This window comes from Anopheles ziemanni, chromosome 3 (genome assembly GCF_943734765.1).
Source record: "Anopheles ziemanni chromosome 3, idAnoZiCoDA_A2_x.2, whole genome shotgun sequence".
Lineage (NCBI taxonomy): Eukaryota > Metazoa > Arthropoda > Insecta > Diptera > Culicidae > Anopheles > Anopheles ziemanni.
In genome coordinates, this window is record NC_080706.1 from 84,238,645 (window position 1) to 84,261,752 (window position 23,108).

Here is a 23,108-nt window from a genome sequence, read left to right on the forward strand (position 1 = left end):
CAAGAGGCTGGTGAAAGGAAAACGGAAAAGGGCACACGTGACACGAGAAGAGTCCGGGGTTCATTTATGCTCCCTCGCACACAAGTGCGACCCACACGCGGACCAACACGGGGTGCCGTTGAAGTGGCTTTTAATTAATTGCGTATACGGGAGAACGACATTCAACGACGGGCGCAGAGAAAGGCGGGCGAAAGGCAACGTTCGAGGGGTGCTTCCCGGTGCGTGTTCCATTCCGATCAATCCGGAGGTGCTTTCGTTCTTTGCCGTTACGAGCCGGGCCAGCCTGGCGGGAAGATTCGAATGTCCGTTGCACGATTGCAACCGCGCGAGTTGACGCTCAGGGCGCATATGTAAACGCTTTTAAAATTCTTCAAACAAGACAAACACTGACAACCGGCGGGGCGCACTTTGGAGCATTTGAACTTCTTTCGCTTCGTGAGGTTTTGTTTTTGTGGATTGTTTTGCGTCTTGAGCGAGTATTAATGGGTGTTAATAGGTTGTGTTGAAATTGATTTTGTAATCCTCTAAATACCGAAAGAATGCCACAAGCGTAAAAGCACCACTTGTGTTAAATAAAGACAGACGTTCAAGATTGATTTGATTCCCATAAAACCTGTAAGTTTGATCCTATACAACAAACAATCAAATACTAAAGGCAAGATAAAGAGCTGTTTTTCGCGATAGAACTATTTGAATAAAATCATCATTTGAGTATTCATTACCTAATAATAGCACAACCTTCATTCTGACTCTTCATTCTATCACTTTTGCTCCTGTGTCTTAACCATTTTTAGCTTCTAATTTTAACTCTATTGATTCTTTTTTCAAAGATTTATTTTTTTTTTTTATTCTAAGCTTCGCCTAATGACTTTGTTGAACATATTTGTCTTCGGCTTCTTCCATCCCATTGATAACATGAACGGTAAATTATGATGCGCTCCTCGTAATGCCCTTTTTGGGATTACGAAAATTCTCGACCACCACTTTGGGAGCTCGTAAAACTGCTGCACTTCGTCAATAACTTAAACCCATCACGGACAGGTCACTTCCTAATGCGCTACATTAATTTCTTCACCTAATGAAATTGTTTCCGATCGTTTTAGAGACGCCCGAAAAAGCAACCGTCAAACATGCAATACCGACACCCCATTAATAGACGGAACGGAAAGTGGAAATTGATGACTATCTAAACGACGTACTGATAGCACCGAGAAGTGGCTGGTGCGTTAAAACATGCAACCGAAACTGCATTGGGTTGTCTCTGTGATGGAACCACTTTTCGTCCGCGCTTAGCTTCATTGTCCTTTGGGGAGGTTGTAGGGAGGGGTAGAGGGTGGCCACTATTGTGGCGTTGGGGTGATTTACGAGGTTGACTCGATAGTGTCGATTGGGATTTGCCCGGTTGGCCTGGGGCTTGGGTAATAAGAGGCGAACAAAACGGGAATAATCGAGATATTCAATTTTATTTTTAAGTCACCTTTTAACAAGGACCTCCATAGTGGGATGGTGTAACATGTGTGCCCTCAAATCACAATTGACTCTAACAAAGGCCAAAAAGTAACCCTGAGTTTAAAGTTCCGTTCATCAAAGCACAAAAAGTGTGGCGATAAATATTCAACTCTAGCTAACAAATTTTGGAGCAGCTTGTTTCCCAAAATGACAGCGCGTCGTATTTTACGCGCCCTTGTTATGTGGCGTGTGAGAGTTTGCCCACCCTCTGCACTCTGAATGCAGTTCCTTTGGCCCCGGAAAAAGGCACATGTTCACTCCGGAATTAGTGGACGTAAAATATTGTCCACTGGCATAAAATAGTTGAAAGCGACGAGCAAAAGTGACACGATAAACCGAGCACCCTAAGGTTGCGGACCCACGAACAAGGTGCGTTTCCAGAGCACAAGATGAAACCGCACCTTTCAGTGCCGCTCGTAAAATGTAGGAGTGCGTTTCGTCGTTTCTTGAGTGCATTGATTTCTGTTGCAATGGTGCCCACAGTCGCCATCGAGGGGTTTAAGTTTCCCATGTTTCTTGAGCAAGCGCATTGATTTTGAGTTCGAGATGTAAACCGAAAACGATAGAAAATTAGATGGTTAAGACGAACTGATAGTTTCCTACAAACAATGAACTTTTCCCTGTAATAAAACATTTCTTATACAATTATAAGGTTTAATTTCATTTATAAGAGTTCAGCAATAAGGTGATGATATAAAAACTAAAAATGTACGAACCAAAAATGTATAAAGTACACAGAATTGTTTATTACTAATGAACACGCCCAAATAAAAATAAATACTCAAATTATTGAAGTGATATGTTGGTATCTAATATGGCAAAATTATGATAGTTTCACCAAAAGTAATTAAACATCTCTTTAAAGTCTAGCATTTGCTAAATAACCTTAATTGTACGCTTATGGTAAATGTGGCATACCACTTTCTCAAATATTTTAACGATGAAATGTTTGGTCATATGTTGCTGACAATTAATGCTTAGGTAAACTAGCGTGTTTGTCGATTCTAGAAAAAAACAGTTCTACTGATCTACTTGGAACACAGTACTGAAAAGTTTGATCGTACTCTACCTACTGAACTTTCTAACGCAATCAATCGAATTAATTCACAAACCAATACTAATTAAACCGATAAATCTTCCAAAGGCATCCCCGTAGCCGTAAAATCCATCACCTACCTATTTTAATCCAAGTTAGCCTGATTCGCCTACGCAAGAAGAAAACGAACTTTCCCATGCTCCTCACGTTACCGGCCGAGCTAAAGGGGTTCGAACGATGTCAATCGGATCATAAAACGGTTGTTCAAATATCAATTTAGCAACTTTTTTCCTTTGTTTTCCCTGCATGCTCAGAGAGTTCCGTCGATGGAAAGGGTCGCTATCGATCGTCACGGCGTGCAGATCCATCATCGGATTAGCGGCCCACGTACTCCACCGGTGCCCCCAGCGAGCAGCCGGAGGACTGCCTGAAAGCCCAATTAAGGTGTCGATTAAAATTCATCGTTCCTCCAGTTGGTGTTTTTTCTTCCAGTTTTCAGCGAACCCATTTTCCCAAACTCAGTCTTCGTTTCTTTGGTTCCGATCTTGGCGGAGAAGTCACGGATCGTTTTGTCGTATCGTTAATCGAAGTTCGCTGCGACCACCACGATGAAGTTCCACGTGTGTTTCTGCCTTGCCTGGGAGGTCCGTCTTCCGAAAACTGCGGCATGAAACATGGTCTCCCCGTTAGGGCCTGTCAACAGTCACACACATCGCGAGATGGCAATCGATAATGTCATCCGCGACTTCCCTGGTGCCGCCCGATAGGAATCAGGCCGCCTGCCAGATGCGTCGGAGGGGGTTTTCGACTTACCGGTGGTACCTCGAGTATCTTTCCCGGCTGGCAACTTTTCCATTCGCTTCCAATTCCGCCGGCGATTGGCGGCGAAGTTGTCAGAAAACTCCAAAGTACTGCAGTGGGAGACACAGGTAAGCCTCTCGCCAGCCTCGGCAAAGGTAATCCTATTGTCGTTACATCGTGCCGGAGGCGCTGATGGGAGTTCAATCGCGTCGATACGCCTCCTCGCCGAGCTTAACTCCTTTCGGCGCGGGAAGGAGAAATCAATAATTTTGATTGATTGTCCTCCGTGGTGTGGAGCCGGCGAAAGGTGAGCACCGGTATGTGCACCGGCGTGCTCAATAAGTGTTGAATTTTTCATCCGACATGCCAGCCATGCTCACCTGCCACCTTTCAAGCGGCGCAAGGGCGTGGGGAAAGCTTTCTTCAGCTGTAGCTTATCGAAGCTTAGGCGACGACGAGCGAATAACTGGGCGAAGATAACGGCGTATGTTTTGGGATGCACATCTCGAAAGCGGCCTCCAATATGCTGGGCGAGGTTGGTGGAACTGCTGGTCTTGTTGGAGGTGGGTGATTGAGTCGACTACACTCTCCCTTCACACACGCTCGATCGATGATGCCGTTATTCGTTAACCCCTTATACGAGCCCTTTGGCGGACGTGTTGAAATGCTGCATCGTGTTACAAAGGTGTGAGAGAAACCATTGACGGTGGCTCCAATTGTTCTTGGGAAACTATTTTGAAACGATCTGAGTGACACGATGCTGGGGATGAGGGAAGTGGACCACCATCCGCTGGGGACGATTGGAAAACTATTCGTACCACGTGCGAATGGAAATCGAATGTGCCCCTGTGCGATGTGTTCCACCTGGAGGAATTTACAATGAACTGCTTCAATAAAACTCGCTCAGCACCGGAAGGGTCTGTAAAACGGAATCAATCGTCGAGCATTCAACATAGTTACGGGACATATTAAATGTTTCATAAAAAACTCGATCAGTTTCGCCGAAGCACTCTAGGATCGATTATTGTAGCTGGTTGATAGCGTGAAAAGTGATTCTTGAATGTTGATAGATTTCATTTACGTTTTTATATTTTTGAATCAGCTCAACATTGGAGCTAGAAGAAATAAAAACTATGACAGGTTTGTTTTGTATCAATTCTAAAACTAGGATGGCATTGCCCATGCATTTCTTTTGTTTTATGAAAAATAATGAATAATTTGAATGAATGAATAAGACCTACGTAACATTATTTACGAAGTGTGCCGAATTCAATATTGCCGGCTTTCTGGCGTTTGATTTGTTCACTAAAGATGATAGTAATAAAGTTGTAAAACTGGTAATTATGATTCCTTTTTGTCTATAAGGTGACATTATTTTTAAAGTTTAAACAGAGTGTTTGTGCTCATATTGGTTTGGTCAAATGAGTATATGATTTTTTAAAAAGATCACGGATTTTTAAATAAACGTTTCCTAAGATTGATTTAGGTGCTGAATAAAAAAGTAATGCATTGATGTCTAGCTATCTTTTTATCTTTCAAGTTTAACAGTACTGCGAGGATTGTTAAATCTCTATTTGTTGATTGCTCCTTTAAAAATTTTCGTTTTTGCATAGTCATGTTCTTTGTTGCATTTCTTCCCACTGGTCACATTTTGTTTCTTCATATTTACTTTCCGCTAATGATCAAGTGTTTGAACGTATCATTCACTTTAAACCATCGTTTATCACTTGTTATATGCTCAAAACCAATTTGTAACGCTTGCTTAACATAAGATATTTCACCCGTCCCTCGAGCGGTCGCAACACGCTTTGGTTGTTTTCGGGTGGTTGCTTTCCTCCCAAACAGTCGCCCAATTTAAGCAGCCAACAGGCGAAGTCTTGAACGTAGTCTTACCGATATAATAAATTACGATCCTCGTGCAACGTGACGGCCGCCAGCACGGGTTCAATGTACCGTATCGCATCGATCGGTGCGGGGTTTACATTTCGCTTCAATGAGCTATTGTACTGTACTTTGGTGGTTCATTGTTGTTCTGTCGGATTTTCCACACCTTGTTTTTCTTCCATCGCTAAGCGTCATCCGGCAGGAATATTGTACGTCCCTGTCAGCGCTCCAGCAGTCCGGCGTAGCATCTTCTTTCTTCTCCAGAACGCCCTGGAGTCCGGGTCCGCTAAGGTACCGAAGGAAAGGGAAACTGAGGTCCGATGGAGGGGAAACGTGCGGCACGAAAGTACGCACACGTCTGGCAGTTGTTTTCGTAGGAAAACAACATCGTTTAAAGTGTTTTCTATTTGCTCGCCCGTCAGTGCAAAGTCAGATGCAGTCGTAATAATGTTGAGTACCGTCAACGTTTTCCAGTTTTCACCCGCATCTCAGTCTCCGAGCCGGTAGAAAGGGACAGGGCAAGGGAAAAACAAACCCAAGAGAAGGAAAGCGAAACGAAAATAAAACCGACAAAAAATGCACCAGAACGATACGACCATTGTTGGGCGGTGCGTGTAAAACTTACAGTGTTTTCCTTGACGCAGTTTTTTCAGCCCGAGCTTCTCACCCATTTTCTATTATTTCTATTTGCGTTGACGGCAAGTTGACGTCAATTACGGTGAAGATGTTTGATTTTCACTCCAGCTCGCCGGCAGCTCGCCGGGGTTGGAGGTTCTTTCGGTTCGTACCCAGCGACCCGCAGAGAGAGGTGTGCTTCCCGAAGCCTTTTGGCGGGAGGTGCCGAATTTTGTTGACTGTTTCAATGTTTTTCGGTTTCCCAGTTGTGGAAAGGCAAATATTTATGGCTCGGCAAACAGTGGATGCAGGATCTTGTGCGCTCTTTGAAAGCCGTTTAGCTAGGCGTGAAGCAGGACGACATTAAATGCAGGTGCTACCACGTTCTCGCATGAAAAATGCATACCACCTTTTGTATCGTTTGAGGTGCTTACTATTAAGGAACTGTATGGAATATTAATTGGAAAGAATTTTCATTTATTGAATTCTTGGTGCTTGAAGATAATTGAAAGAAGCAGCGTTTTCTTCAATTATTGTTATAGTTTACTAAACTACATAAAATAACGATAACATAACAATTAACATGAAAAGTGTTGCGTGTATGGATAAAATTTACAGCACCATCAAACTGTATGCAGGCAAATTCTGACATTATTTTTCTTAGCTATTTTACAACTTGGTATTGAGAAGTTTTACAACCATGGAGGTTTATTATGTAGTTGATTTCATATCAGCCTTAAATTATGCTCAACTTATGCTTTTAAATATTTTACATTATTTTACCATCCAATAATGATAATTTTTCAATGCTAGAAACAAACTCTTAAATGTATTGGTCTGTAATATACTTTAAGTAATAAATCATAATAGAATTTATTTTTAAATTATAGAAAATATAAAACGATCAAAACTGTTTGAAATTATTTATAGCTAGATATTAATTATGGCAAAGGATCAGGTGTATAGATTAAAGGTGTAAGATTAATAGTTTCGTTAAGATAAGGATAGAAGTTAAATTGAACTAGGCAGTCTAGATAAGATAGAACGATAATATATTAGAAAGAGACAGATAGTTGTTTCCCCGTAAATAATAAATTATCCATAAATTTCGATTCAAATAATATATTAATTAAATAGGAGACACTCTCAACAGATAGGTAATTTAAATTAGGTTAGTTTAAGATATGATTTAGGTAGAATAGTACTATTAGTAAACATTAAAAGTAAAAGATACAATCAAATTGTGCAGCATACTCAAGCGGTCACCTTGCGCGCAATTACGCGGTGCTACCAGGCTTTTGTTCAAATTAATATAAAAACGCGCTACGAACGATGTAAACATCCATTCGCAATAAAGTTATCGGTGAAGCTCGAACAAGCTTCGAAGTGTAAAATAAAGTGTTTCTCCTATCCGAGATAAATCATATTACATGGCGACCGTGACGTGGAGCCTGAATCTAAAAAAGTAATAATTATTAAAGTGCAGTTAAGTGAAAAATAGAATTAATGTTTACAATTTGAATGTTGCGAAATTACATCATTGTTATGGGATGGCTAAATTTTGTTCATGTCAAATTGTTTATTTAATTCTATCAAGATTGTTTCGAAAATGTTGATGAAACACCAAGCAAACATCATTTGTAATGGAACTCTCTGAATTATACTATTGTAATGTTAATTATGCTATTGTAATGTTTGTCTATAAGCTTCAATTTATTCGATCCAACAATTGTACTGTTTTTAAACAGCATGTAACAGAACATTAATCATTTGTATTCAACCGATCTGGTATGTGCTCGTTTCGACAAAATAGTACCAGTTAAAAACATTAACAAACCATCAAATAACTTCTCCCAGAAGCATGAGCATATGGAACCAGAGGCGGATCTACCTATGAGCGGACTGAGCGGCCGCGGGGGGCCCCGAGCTTAAGGGGGCCCCATGATAAAACCCCAGATCGCAAAAGTAACTACCAATTTTACTTATTTTCGCAGTGGTATAAATACTTTGATCAAAGTTATTACACATGTATTTTGATATTGCTTAACCATTATTAATTTTCACCTAAAACCTGGTCAGATTATGTTTTCATGAATCTTCTTTCTCATCAAATAATGTCCGTTTGACTTAAATTGCTCTTAATTTACGGTCCACCAGCAAAAGTCTGCATTGTTACCCATTTAAATTGTTTTCATCATCGCTGTTAAAATTGATAAAAATATTTGATAATTTGAGAACGATTTAAAAAACCCTATTGCAATTTAGCACACATAAAAACATCTGTATGAACATCTGTGCTGAAAATATGTATGGAGGATTGCAAACTGTTGTAAAAATAAGTCCAATTTTGGCCATAGGCATAGAAACATTTATAGCAATGGAAATATCTGGAGGGCCCCGTTTATCCAACCGCTTGGGGCCCCCGAACGGATTGATCCGCTTCTGTATGGAACATTACATTGCGACAACATTAATATGCAAATCAGTCCGTTTGAAGTGCACAGCTTCGCGTTGCATTGTTCTCAACCGTCGACAGCAGGAAGATGAAGTGCCGCCACTCGAAAACTACCATTTAAATGAAAGTCCATTTGTCAAAAATGGAACGGAATTCATTTCGACTTTATCAACGCTTCGATGCCGGTGGACTGGCACGGGGCAAAAGGTTTGCTGGGTGGAATTAGAATTTATAGTTCACCTTCACATCACCAATCACACCGGGGAAAAAAAAGAAAGGGAAAATGCTACATCAAACCGATTGCCAATGCCACTTAGCCCCGACGCCCTTCTAATCGCGACCCTCGTGCGTTCCTGCTGAAGCTTTCCGGTGCTTTCAATTGTTTGTCCGTGGCGGGCCGGGCCACATGGGGTTGGGAAAAAGAGTACAGACACCAATCATCATCCGGGCGGGGTCATCTGTGAGGTTATGAATGGAAAACAAAATCCACCCCGATGGTGTATTATTTTGAGAGGCGGACGCGCGACTCGATACCATAAATCAGGCGTGGGTGAATCTCCCTCCTACAGCGGATTCGGATGGAAAGAAATTGATCTCACCTAACTCTGCCTTCCGTCCCGCTGCGAGCAGCCACGAGATTCGGAAGATTTGTGTTCTTTCTCTCCAAAATGTCACCGCGTGGCAAATGGATGAAGATGCAAATTGGCTATCTTTCGGCTGCAGCAAAGCCAACGGAATGGTATGTGAAAAAGTAAGAAGTAAAAACACAACGGCACGACTTAATAAAAGATGGAAGGTACATGGAGGATGTTCTGGATCCACGCGCATTAATCTTCTCGCTTCGGGAGACCTTTAGGAACAATCCAGGCGTCACCTTACGGGTCAGAGAAATTGTGAAAGGCCTCGCAATTGTTGTTGTTTGCCAACCGCTACGCCATTGTTTCAAGGTGGTCTTAACTTAAAACTCTGCTACAGTGAGTGATAAAAAATGTCTTGTAACATCACATTCCGCAGAGAATCATCTCAGAATGTATCTAAAATGCTAACGCTATAAAAATGTCTAATACTTCTTCAGTGGAACATTTTCAGATTAATTTGACATTTTATTTTTCTCCAGCTTAAAGCTTAATTCTCAAAATTTCAAATGAAACTGAATATGAAACGAATTGCAGTGTGGGATTGATTAACAACGACACCTTTTAAAAGCTGCACTTATTATAATGAGGAATATCTTCCAGCTTTTGCCTTATTTTACTGCTGAATTATAGAACAACACCCGAAGCTTATCTAGCGGTTTTAATCTTTTTCCTCCGATTGTAGGTCAAAGGCAAGTATCTTTTCAAGGTCTGGTAAAAGGTGATGATACTTTGGAAATAATGCACGACTTACGATGAGCTTCAGGCTTCAAAATACTTCTACCTAAAACGACACAGTTTTTTATCTTTTCCTGGTATCCATTAAATCCTACAGTTAATCATGGGATTTTTTCGCGCTACAAAAGAAGTCCTTCATAATTTAGCAGATTTCGTGTAACTGTAGCCATTTGCCATGGTTTTTGTAGTTGGTTTAGCTTTTTCCATTTTTTCCTCTTTCCAAATCATTTTCAAGCTCTCTCGCTTGTCGTTGGTATAGGGTTTTCCCGTGTATCTTGCACGAGCGCTCATCGCTGCTGGCCGGCAATTTACGGTGACATTTATGGTGGCGAAATACTTCCGTCAGCCTCCGGTTGAAATGCGCCGCCTCGCTCGTCGGTCGTTCAGTCGCGCCAATTCTAATGTTGCAAAAGCAGCACGTTATGCGCACGGTTATGGCATGCTTCGTCCGCCACAATGGTGGCCTAATGCATGCTGCTCCGGTGTGTTTCCATCATATTCCGCCCCGAGAAAGCCATCCAATCTCCGCCCGGTGTCGATGATGGTGTCAATTTTTTTATGGCACTTTAGCGATGGATTTGGTTTTCAATAAAAAACGGATTTCCGTTGCGATGGAACGGCCGGGAGGGTAGCGTTACGTCCGATACCGCCGCCGTTGCTCCAGTTTGCCGTTGGTTTTCCCGCAAAGCATTATTTGAGCCAGCTAAGAACGAATTTTATTACTCTCCGGACCCCACAGCCGCAGACTATGATTTATGGGCTTTCGAAGGTTAGAAACCCCGTACAACGATATCGGTTTTCACTTTACCATCGGGGTGTTAAACGCGTTTCTCCTTCTTTGCCCAACTGGTCGAGCTGGAGAGAGTTTTTTTTTGTTCGCTTTGAATAATCTAAAATGTGACATATTTGTTGTGGCGTCTCTGATGTTTTTTTGTCTCACACTTGTACACTGAATTGCTGAAAGCAACCATAAAACCATTAGCATGGTCTTTTGCGTTTCCAGTCGCATCTTCTATTAATAGAGTGGTAAAAATTAACTAATGCCACCATAAACAAGTAGCTAGTTGACATCAAAGGCTTTTAGTGGCAACAACGGATGAATACTGATTGTTTCACTTGGAGCATACCACGAACCGCTGCTTTCTTGTGAAGGCGAAGTTATTTATGGTAGTTTTAAGTTCCATTTCATCTGTCAGCTGTTTTTATTTTGATTCAGTAACAATGCGTTGCCTAATCTAAAAATGAATTGGAACTTGATCACAGAAGATTTTTAATCCTTTTCGACATTAACGTTATCCAGTTTCTTAGCCAGAACATAACATTTGATGAACACTTTTATGTTTCCCCTTTTAATTTTTAATTGTTTTTCTACACCTTTTCCTTTGTTCATGTGGTAATAATAGTTTTGAATTTATTAATACTCAACAAAAGTACTTAATACTCAATATTGATAAAAGTGGTGCTGTGTGAAATATAACTTTGATTAAAAATACGAGGCGTACTTTTCTAGTCTGCGTTCTTCAATTAGTTATTCATAACTTTATCTTTTAGTAAGGCCTGGAAAAAGATAAACGAAAACTATTCTGTTTGCACTTCCTATAGTTTTCTAGTTCATCAACAACACTTCATCACGCTTTACCAGGACAGTGAATAGTGTTGTCTTCCCATCAGGATAACTTTTCCAACTCACCTGGAGAAAAGTTTCGCTCCTGCCGTCCACACATCGTTCCATCGTTCCTGGGAGGAAAATTATTGCTCATAGCCTTCAGTAGAAACGTCTCTCGAACTTGCTGATGATTCTGCTTCGTACACACCTACCCAAAAGCTCTAGTATCTGGGTCAGTGTCCTGCAGTCGCATGGACGGCCAACGTTCATAACTTTAATTAAATGTATTCCACTGATTTTCCGGCAGCATTCCTCTCACCCGCATTGGTCCGCTGTTCTTCGAAGCGGTGTTTAAGGGTGTGGAAAAAGTAGAACGGCCAGAAAAAAATCAGAGGAGAAAAGCACAAAGTGAGCGTCTATGCGGACTGTGGACCAGAGACTTTGAGACCTTGGCGACAGACGAAACAGTGTTGCTAAAATGCGGCTTTCCCGAACTTTTCCCTCCCAGGCCTGGTGTGGGTCGCCGCAGGGGAGAGCAAAAAGTGGAAGAACTGTAGTTAAGAAGGAAATCTAGCGCATAAAGTAATTACACGCCCTCAGGAGCGTCCCGAAGAAGAATGGCAGGGAACAAAAGCAACGGCAGGGGAAGAGGAAAAATTAAGCAAAGAATCTTTGTCCTCAGTCCTTAGGCGATGGTTTCTTTTTCTTTCCCTGCTGTCGTAATAAAGTCTCACCAACGTTTGGGATTTGGATTTTCGGGAGGGCTGTCTTCGAGATAGTTACCAGGTCAACCGGTGGGCTAGAGAAACTGTTCTAAAAGGTGGAACGAGCGAAAAAAGAAACCGACTGCCACCCATTCTCACTTTCCATTAATTATTCCTGCACGTTGGCGTTTCGTGTACTTTTTTTTCGTTCACTTTCCCGCGTCTTCCGCTATCATCGAAAATAAGAAAGTGGAGGAAAAAACCAGCCACCGAACAATCCAGTAAAAATCCGTGAAGAAGGACACCTTCTCGGGTGGTTTTCCCGGATGGACGAAAAATCTCGTTTCCTAGCGCACGATAAATGGACAATTTCTTTCACTCGCCTTCTGCCTACTTCTGCCGATCCCCGTAGGAGGTGGACACTTGAGTCTCCAATCGGATATAAAGATTAAATGAGAATTACTCACTGGTACATGCTCGAGGGATAAATGGAAGCACGAAGGTGGAAAACTTGCCCGAGGCCTACCGCATCCTGTGCGGGCGGAGTAGGTGGATGGAAGGATGGTGATTATTTTCTGGTGGATAAATTTTCCACCTCCTTGGGCGCGTTGTGTTGTGTTTTTGGTGATAAAAGTTTATGACTCCACCATGGCATAGCGACACCGTGGCTGAAGGGAGACCGCCGGTCACTGGGAAAAAGTGGATTCCTTCTCCTCATTTTCCCACAAAAGTATGCTCCAACCGGTGGTTCACGGTTTGGTGGAAAATTCCTGCACCCTCCGACCACTTTAAGGGAAGATAAAATACGGCCGGTGGAAAACGCTGCCGACAAGAAGACAAGAACAACACGAGCACGAAAGAAAATTGCTACTCAAAGTTTGTCACTGTTGCTTGTCTTATTTAAATTTCCAGCTCACTTCAACAAATGGACACCGTTGTGTGGGAGGGAGTTTTCCGCATGAAACCTTTATTTTTTTCTTTTTCTAGGGTCATCGACCGGACACCACAGTCTGGTTAGGTGTGCTGTTGTCTCAAGCAGTTCAAGACACTCACCAGAAAGTACCGAAGTAGAGAGCTTTCGGCTTTCTCCCTTCGAGGTGTGGAAAACTGTCAAAATTATATCCTTCCCACTTGCTAAGGGTGCTGGAATGATGGGTGTGAAAATGTTTTCGTTTTTCACCTGAACGCCAACCGGGTGGGTGTAACACGATTTATGGCCACCATTTTGTGTCGCTTGAGTAATACTGCACCTCCTCAGGACGCACGGTGAAAAGACGTGTGTTTTTCGCGAGCAAATTTGACACATTCGGAAAAGCTACTTCCAAATACACTGCGACGTAAGGATATGTTTCGGGTTTTTATTTATTTGTCGCCTTCCGGAGCTCCATTAGGAAACGGAAGAAAGAAAAAAAAGGAACAACTTGTAGGATGTCTTAGAAGTAACAAGACGCTTGGAGTGGGGGCTAGCAGGAAGATGGGGGGGCGGGCATGCGGAAAATTTACCGAGAAAGGAACGATATTTTACGCTTCATGCTTTCGTGCGTACCAGACGGAAAATACAATTTCGAGCACCGAAAGCCCGACCGAAGGCCAGTGGCCAAAACGGAGGGAAGCCATGGTGCTTTCGCTCGCTGGAAAATCTTTTCCTTTCGTGTGGCTGAACGGTTTTCCTGCGGCCCCAAACTAGCCACCGTGAACCGCTTTCGGGAGCTGTCAGGAAAAAGCGAGGTTAGGAGCTCGTTGCTGAGGTGAAACATTTCACAAACTCAGCGACTCGGTATTAACTGGAGCGAACCAAAGTGTCGAGGATTGAGTGAAAGGCGCGTATGTGGGCGTACGAAGGAGGGAGGGGGGAGGGAGTGAAAAAAACCATAAAAAAGAAGAAACCTCCTCCAAGGACTTACGCGTGGAGGTGGTGAAAATTTATTACATCTTTTAAGTGGACTACGGATGGAGCCACTTTTGGCTGGTGTCGGACAAAAAACCCCTACCAAACTACGCACTGGCAGAAGGCGAGCCGGTTCGCGAACATGCGACACACAGTTTTCACCCAACTTCGACGTACAGTGATGTATTTATGGCCATCCAGAGCCACACGTACAGGTGTTTGGTACAAAAGTTGAAAAAAAAAGAAATATATTTAAGTGACGCTGCATGCAGTTCGTATTTTACGCGAGAAACGTTTGCCTGAATCGAAATGGAAAAATGGTTCCGAGTGGTCGAGTACATCTCCGCTTCAGCATGGTGACAGCTTTTGTATACTTGAAACGCTCTACGGAGCAGAATGCTGCATAAAAATGCACTTTTTATACTCGACAGTATACTTTACGAGAGTCGGTACAAGAAATCACGGTAATATTTTCATCAACTTATGGCAAAGCAGTGTGCCATTTCATATCAAATCTTGGTTTTTCATAAAACTTGTTGTTTTTTTAAGGTCAAGTTGATGCAATTTTAAAATTTGAATCAAAATCTGATTACTTAAGAATACATGCATGCTTTACAATAATCGATCTCCCTAAACAAAGCTTATTTTACCTTCATCATTTTAACAATTCATTATCTTTTAATCGTTACTCCCGGCCGCCTGATTGTATCTACCATTATCTGCAAACGATACCGATTATTTCAAACATCCTCCGGAAGCATCTTCCTCGGCTGACAAATGCGTTAGCAAATGCGGCAAGCAGAGTAGGGAAAGGAAAACAAAATGATGGTCCCAATAAAAGAATGAAAACCGCAGAACGCGCTGCGATGAGATGGCAAATAAAGAAGGTGAGAAGACAGAGAAAAAGGTCGAATGGAACAAAGTGTGAGGAAAGCCGCCGGCGGGGTGGGTAACGTAAATAAGTGTCACCTTTTTTATTTGATCATTAATATTCTATAAATATTATGGATGTGAATGATATTATTCTCACATTCATTATAGTCGCCTTTCTTTCGCGTCTTCCTTTTCCGCTTGTTGGTGCGGGGGACTTTCTCATTCCGTTTTCTCCAATTTATTTTCTACTGTTGTGCTTTCGTCTCCTTTCCTTGTCCCTGATAATGTTTCCGTTTCATGTGATTGTTTGGTTCTAACGCTCTGTTACCTTCTCTTGTTTAACCTTCCTTCTATTGCCGATCACACTTCCAGCGTTCGATGCTAGTGGTTGTGGTGTTTTTGTGCGTACAATTGTGTCGCTGTGTGCGCCGTGTTTGGCGCTGTTGTGCTTTCATTATACCGAAATAAGGTATGCTCATTAATATTCCTTCTGGCCACAGCATTGCCCAGCCCGACACCAGTGGGATATTTGCCCGAGTGTGCAGCAAACAAACATTAAAGCGGACGTCCATCCCTCGGAGTGCGTATATGCACGCGGTGTTTGCCCGGGTGGGTGAGTGGTAATGGGGCTCGAAAGGAAAAACACTGAAAATAACACACGATAGTGCCAGATCGTTTCGGGAATTCGTTCGAATTTTGATGAGGTGAGGGTGTGAAGACTTAAAGTGTAAGAATGCGCTGCCGTGTGGAAGGTGGCTGTTTGAATATTAATAGATCGTATGCATCATTCAGCTAAATGCGCGGGCATGCATCTCTTCTCGCTCGCTGGCTTTCCGAGCTTCAAGCCGCGGGCGGTCCCCCGAAGAGGTTCGTGGCTCTTGCCAAGTCTTTAAGCCCAACCCCGGATGGATTGCGCCGTTATCTGATGATTGGGCGCAGCCCGACTTCCCTCGGCGGTCGAAAAACTCTCTCGATCTACCGGCCGACTCAAGGGCTGCGCATCTGATTACAGTAAGCATGTGGTGAAGGTTTAGCACTTTAATATTCACGAGCCACCGAATGGCCATCACCGTGAAGCCTAAGCATGTTCTTGCAGGCAACATTTTTAAAAGCTTTACAAATACTTCAGACGTGGAATGACAAAGTATTTTAATGTAGAGGTTAGTTGAATTAGCTTCTCATATAATTTAACCAAATTAAATTCATTATTATTGTTCAAAGGTCCACTGCACTTTACATAAACGAAACAAACCGATTCTTTACTATATCTTTCCAAGTTCAGATCTGAAAAACCAAGCGTTTAACATAACATTCAGGTGACTATGTTACATAATAAAACGTAACAATTTACGATACACATAGATTTGAAATATATTCAATCCTTTTACCTATTACCTTTTAAAAAAAATGAACATTGAATACTTTCCCTGTTAGTTAAAAAATGATCAAAGTCCGATTAAAGGGGTCGTTATACACGAGTAGTAACGTTTCAAATCGACCATAGCGTGGAGGTTAAATTGTTACAACTAAAGAAAATTTGAAAATTTTCTTTTTCAATTTTCTTCATAAACATCGAATAATTGTATTTGGGGAGTCGTTAAACACGGAAAAATACGATAAGTCGCTTCCAATAATAAGCATATGGTAAAGAGACTAATCATTGATTTCAAAACGTCGAACTTCTCTAGAGCATTTCTAGCAGTACATTGAAAAGGTATATTTTCTTGTGCTTGTTGTTTTCCTTAATTTCAAAAATAAATCTATAATATTGAAATATCGCCACAGTTGAACAAATGATTTTGTGTTTTGTTTAGATTCATATTAGCTTGTTGTTATTGTTTGTCTATCTTTTTATTTATCTTCAAATAACTCTATATAAAGATATAATTATTGGTATGTCCTCGGTGTAACAAACTGTATAATTTCCAATATTGCAGGGAATTGATGTGCATATTTGTTGGTTTTCATGTATACACTTACAAGGAATATTTTTAAAAGTATATTATTCGAATAAGAGCAAAATATTTTTAAAAGTATATTATTCTAATACGTTAAAATAATAATTTTGATTGAGATACGACGTGTTTCAATATTTTTAAATATTCCAGTGTGTATCATGCTTAGCGAGGGAACATTAAAGAGCCGCAGCATATTCGATTGCATGCTGCACCTTTCCAAAACATGCAGCTCATCCAGAGGCAGGCACTCTCAATCGCACTCAGCATCATCTCGTCGGCATGCGAGATTCTCGACGCTTTCCTGGCAGGTTCTCGCAGCATCCGCGCGCCCCACTGGCATCCTGGCATATGCATTCGGGGCAAAACTGAGCTACAAAAACATGCCCTCGTGTACCGGTGTGTGTGTGTGCGTGCGCCATCACGCGCTCGCGTACGAAGAATCGCGGTTTCGGCTTCGTGCGCTCGCTGCTCTTCGTTCGTGTTCAGCTGGCCGTCGATGATCCGCGCGGGGGCGACGTTCGGAAAGGCCAGCCGGGGCGGGAAAACATGCAGGACAGGCACACGCCACACCGTCGGCATGGATGTGATGGATTTTGCCGTTGCCGCTTCAGTTTGCTTTCTGCCTCGGTGCGAAGCACGCGCGTTCGTCGTCGGTGTCCCGTGTTGTCGCTTGCCGGAGAAAAACACGTACGGCTGGGAAGTCGCGTAACTTTCGTGTTTCGTTAGCGGCGTCTGCCATCGAGCAGCGCAATCGAAAGCGCGAGCCATCGAAGCGGGCAATTGGTGAAGACAAAGCTAATCACCGAAGCAGTTGCCAGTGAAGCCTTCTTTGGAAACGTAAGCCTACTTTGTCGCTTACACGAGGATTGTTATGACAGTGTGTTTGCCTTCAAATGTAATCGATTTTCCTGCGCTCCCGGAATCGCTTCGACCGGTCGAACGTCGATTTTAAACGTCGCCAAGTCGTGAATATCCCCTCGAAAGACCCACTACCCGGCTGGAGGGCATGCGTGTGTATGTGCAGGCGACGATGCAATTAACGGTGCCATTGCAACAAGCCGGCCGAATGCAACAGGGAACCGGAAACAGAAATGCATGCAAACTAGAACCACCGAACGGAATCCAATTCGCTGCGAATTAGCACAAAATCGTTCCCTGCCGGCAAACGATTGGGAGTTTCGTGTGTTGTTGTTTTTTCTTTGCTTATCCTGTTTTTTTTTGTTTGTGCCTTGTTTCGCCTCGGGAAGGAATATTCCGATTTTCCGGCACGCGGATTGCGGGAGTGCTTGCCATTTTCCACGGTTTGTTGCAGCAAACTTTCGCGTGCTCTAAATTCGCTAACTAAAACCTCGAGGTAGAGAAACACACATATACAAGGAGAGGAGAGCAAAAAAATACAAAAACCCCAACCGGCAAACGGTGGCCATATTTGTTATGCTAATCTAGTTTAATTGAATGCACAAACGGTACGCTCGGTTTGCTCGAGTACCGAAATCAAGCCTTAAACCCGGGCATGTTGGGCTCGAACGACTAAAACCAAAAAAAACATCCTACAAGTGTGTATAGGCTTGTGTGTTGGTGTGTTCCTTTTTTTCCCAACCGATGGTAGGGCTTGCGGTAGTGGATAAATTTTCGAAAAGTTGAAAACGTGGCCCACCGACGAGTGAAAAGCTTTTGCGCAACGTGCAGTGGAAGGATATGCGGATAACGGTGTAGGAATGCGAAAAGTGACGGCAACGGATGTTGTGCGCTGGTGTTGTTGATTTTTCCATGGCATGCACAACGTGCTAGGAAACCGCCGGAGGAAATCTGATGTTGATGTTGTGTGTAGCGTGTAAAATAGATTTCAAAACAAAACCGAGTGAAAAACCGAGGAAACAAATTATTTAGAGAAAATCCTAGCACGACCCCGAAAGAGTTTTGATCGATGTAATGGAAGGTGACGTTTAATTTGGTGTGTTTCTGTTCTGTTCGGTTTTACTTTCGGCTGTCTGGAAACAGGATCGCAGTCTGGCTGGCGCTTGCCCGTGGAAAGCGAACTCCACGATGAAACGGAAATACTTGTAGTGGGTATGGTAAAGAGCCGGTCTTAATGACGATGACACATGATTCGGCGCAGCGACGCAAACAACCGAGGCGCGTTCAGCATACAACAAACGAGCACATTTAGACACAGCGCGGGCGGATGTTAAACGATTCCATGTGAGAGAACATCTTTGGACGGTGGTTTGTTGAAGACGGAGTTTTTTTTTTCTCCTGCGTTGACTTCGTTTTGCTGCAATAAAGAGAGTGCATTCACGCCGGAACGACCCATAAACGGTAAGTGTCCGATCGTTAGACTAAGGAGGTATTGTAAGGGCCGCGTTACTTGCTTCCCTGGGCGATTTGAATTCCCAGCACATCAAGCAAAATGTTAGTTCTCATCGCGGAAACGGAAATGCAAACGATGGTTTGAGTTATGTTAACCGATGCACACGATGGAAAAACCGAGAACCGCATGTTAATGAGTTAATTGAACAGCGGTATCTGTGGGGCATTATGGGTTGCACTTTTGTTAATCAATTTAAAACACTTTTTCTACCGGGCTATGTTTGAACGAAATTGGTTTGGTTTTTAATTAACAGTGTTTTGCAAGCCATCTACTTAGATGTGGTTCATTAATGGTCAATGAGGTAAACCAAATTTGGAAGTAAAAGCAACAGAAGAATTTCATAATAACCATATTTATTGACGCGAGAACTATCGGGATTTTGACAGGCGTAACTTTACCAATCGAATTGACGGAATAGTTGGTTTATATATTCAATGCATTTTTGAGGTTTGTACTAAAGAAGGAATATCAGATTTTATATTATGACTTATAAATGGACAATTTAAATGGACTCATTAAATTATGTTAACCATTAATTCTAGTAAGTTTGGCTTAACAACAACTTTTGCAAGAGTTCATGAGAATAAATCTCAAGCGAATTCGGAACATCCACGAAACACACAGGACACAAGGTTCTTAAGATGTGCGTGGTGAATTGAGAAGAATTAGCACCAACGCTCCAAAGGGCCGTATTCGAAACAGGTTCTGGTCGGCCATCCGAACCAACCCAAGAGAGATTAATAACTTTGGTCCGGAAAAGTCCTTCGCCCGAAAAGAAGTGTCACGGAACCGAAATGTTTCATCAGATTAAAGAGGGTTTAAAGATGGACTGTTTTTCTTTCGTGTATCAGAAAGAATCTGTGCTTCCATGCTGGATCACTTGATTACAAGTCTCATGAAGCAAACCGGAAAATCATTGTCTTAACAGAAAATACCTTCTAGTGTAAGTCCCTTAATTTACTTCCATTTTCCAACCAAACAAAACAAAACAATCCTACAACCAACCAAGAAGGAAAAGAATGTAACCATCGTCTGCTTAAAGTGATCCGGGAAGAAAATGGGATTATTGTCGGCGGAAATTGACCATCTCTCGCCCGGGCGCGGCCGATCGTTTTGCGACTTTGTTCACCTTCACCGGCATTAAGCCTTCGGTGTCCCGCGGGACAGCACGCGGCCCGTTTCGGCAGCCCGAGATCCCGTTAAGGAGCGAAACGACCCCGCGCCGCCTGTCGTGATTACATGATCTTTTCCGCCTCGGAAGTCCTTTTTCTCGTGGCCCATCCCTCGGGAGGCCCTCGCCCCCAATTGCTTGCCCTGTCGCGCCCGTGTTGGGAAGAAATTGAATTATTGTTGGCGCAAATTTAATTCAATTTGGGATTTACGGTTGCCCGAGCCCGAGTTTTCCCTTTTGTCTCGCACGGAACGAGAACAGGCTTGCGGTGGGTTGGGAAACCACGCCGAGTTTTCCCTTGATTTTGTTTCTCTGTTAGCGTTTTTGCGTTGCGTGCAATCCTTGCGGAACGCACTCGGTTTTGTTTTCCCTTTCGGGTGCTTTGTTCGTCCACAGTTTTGAGCACAAATTTCGGCCCAGATCGGGCACGTGGAGTGGAGTTATTTGATGGCATAAATCATGGTCGCTGATGAAGGTTGAATGTGAGAAAAAGTTTTGTCCAACCCTTTCGGTCCGCCTGCCGCCAAACTCGCTGGGATTTACGCCCTCCCCCTCCTCAGTTCGGTGGGTAGAAAATGACATTTAGGAAATCCCAGGACAAGAACAAAAAACCAAACAATGCTGGCACGAATGTTGAAAGCAGCCATTGCTGAACTCCCTCATCAGAGCGACAGTTAACGGATGGCTTAGCGGGGAAATTTTTATCCTAAAATCAAACTCATATCTATCTTTTTGTTTCACCATTTTGCAACAGGCCAAAAGTTGTCAAAGTCACGCACGGATAGGGTGAAAGTGTCCTCCGTTTTTAGGAGCCGTGGGGTTTCCATCGTTCGTTCTAACACGAAAAATGAATTTCGGGCTAATGGTTGCAGGATTTCCTTTGCCTGTGACACACGAACACACACACATACCGATTGAATTTAATTTTTCAATCAACGCTCGGTTTTGGCATCGGCAAAATTAAGGATTTTCATTTTGCGCCTCAGCAGCTTAAGCGACCGTCGTAGGTCTTCTTTATTGGTGGTGTCTTTTTATATTAAATTTGCGGTTTGGGCCTCCTCACTTTGCAGGCGCTCCTCGTTTGACCTCGGAAAACCCTGGACACGGGTTGCTGTCGTTACAAAATGAACGGGTGTGTGCGTGTATGTGTATGAGAAAAACGACCGTGGAAGAAAAGTTACTTACCCAAGATCGAAAAGGCAACCACAAATTATCATAAATTTGGAGCTGGGAAAGGTGAACCGTACCGAGCGCTCCAGAACCGTGCGAAGGGACGGTGGAAACCCGTTTGCGTTGATTTGTGCCACGTTTTCCAACTCGATACACTTTCCACCTTGAGATGGGTTGCAGTGGGGTTTTTGCCGGGGTGATAGAAGGCTCAAACGACGCGTGTGGTAGAATACTGAAGGTGAAATAGGACCTTAACCGCAAGTCGTTTTTCCACTCCGGCACCTCGACCGAGTGTGAACGAGTGCGGTTAGCCGTTGGGCCCTTTTTGTGGAAGGGAGCGCGTTTACCCAGCAACACACTCTGGGTCTTCGTTTTTGCCGGTGCTGTGAAGTTTTTTCGATTGGAAAATGGATTTTGATGCTTGATGAAGCTCAATAAGTTGACAAAATTGAGGCTTCGGAAAAAGGTAAACGCATGAAATCGTTCCTATTTATATATTTTCAATTTTCGAAAAATCCAGCTTATAAATAAAGAGAAGGATGATATATTTCAAAGTATCTTAAACGTTTTTCAGTAATGATAAATTATTGACGCTTGTGCTGTATTTTTCTCTTCGTTTATTCGTTCTAATTTTTATTTTTCTCCACCATATTGATTAATTTTCATTAAAAAAAACAATTTCTTATACCCATGAGCAACAAAATGAAGAAAGTAATGATTACGATGGGTTTGAAGTTAAGTGATTCCCTTTTCCCGTGCTTGTAACGTGACCAGTTTTCTTTATTTTTCTTGCAAAAACTGTTCCTTGTTCGGGAAATAAAATATGCGCCCAAAAGTAACCAGACCCTAGACGGCTTCCCTTTTTTTAGTCCGGGACGAACTTTCGTACCAATTTGTCGTCCCCGTCGGAAGCAACGTCGAGGAAGAGTTAAACTTTCCCGATTGTTCCCCATTTTCTTCGATATTCCCGCCCGGCAGTTTTACAGCTTTTTTTTTTCTTTCCTCATTCGTCAGCGGAGCAAAGTTTATGTTAGTCAACTTTCGGAAAGAGAATCATTCCTAGGGTGGAATATTTTTCGAAGCCCTTAAAGAAAGGACACGGTGATGAGAAAAAACCGTAGAAACATTGGACGGAAAATTGAAAAGTCCTATTAAATTAACCCTCACCCTTCTGTGCGCCTCATGGCGAAAAATTGACTTCCATTCAAACCCGGGAAAAGAGAGCGTCTTGTCGGTTTTTTTCCGCCACTTTTCTTTCCGCGAGGAAAATTGCATGCCAACCAAGCATAAGAGACGTCGGGCGAACGGAACACGAAGCACAATGAGCGCTGTGTTTTCCACATGTTGAGCATGTTTGTCGTAGAATGGCTTGATTTATTGTCATTAGTAATGGTTGAAATTTAATTTGCCTCCCACGAGCAATACATCAATCAATTACTGATTGTCGTTGAACAACCGGTTACTCGGTTCCGGGCACTACCGCTTCTCGTATTTTCAATTAGTTTCCTGAACCGATTAAGCTTCGCCAACTACAACCGGAAGCTTCCCGGTGAAGCGCACAAACAGAAGAATGGATGATTTTGACGCTCCACCGAGGCGATAACTTCACACCAATCGGAGCAAATGCCAGGGTTTCCAGGTACCCTTTTTCCCCCCGAACGTTTAGGTAAGGAAAATGATGGAAGTTTAATCCT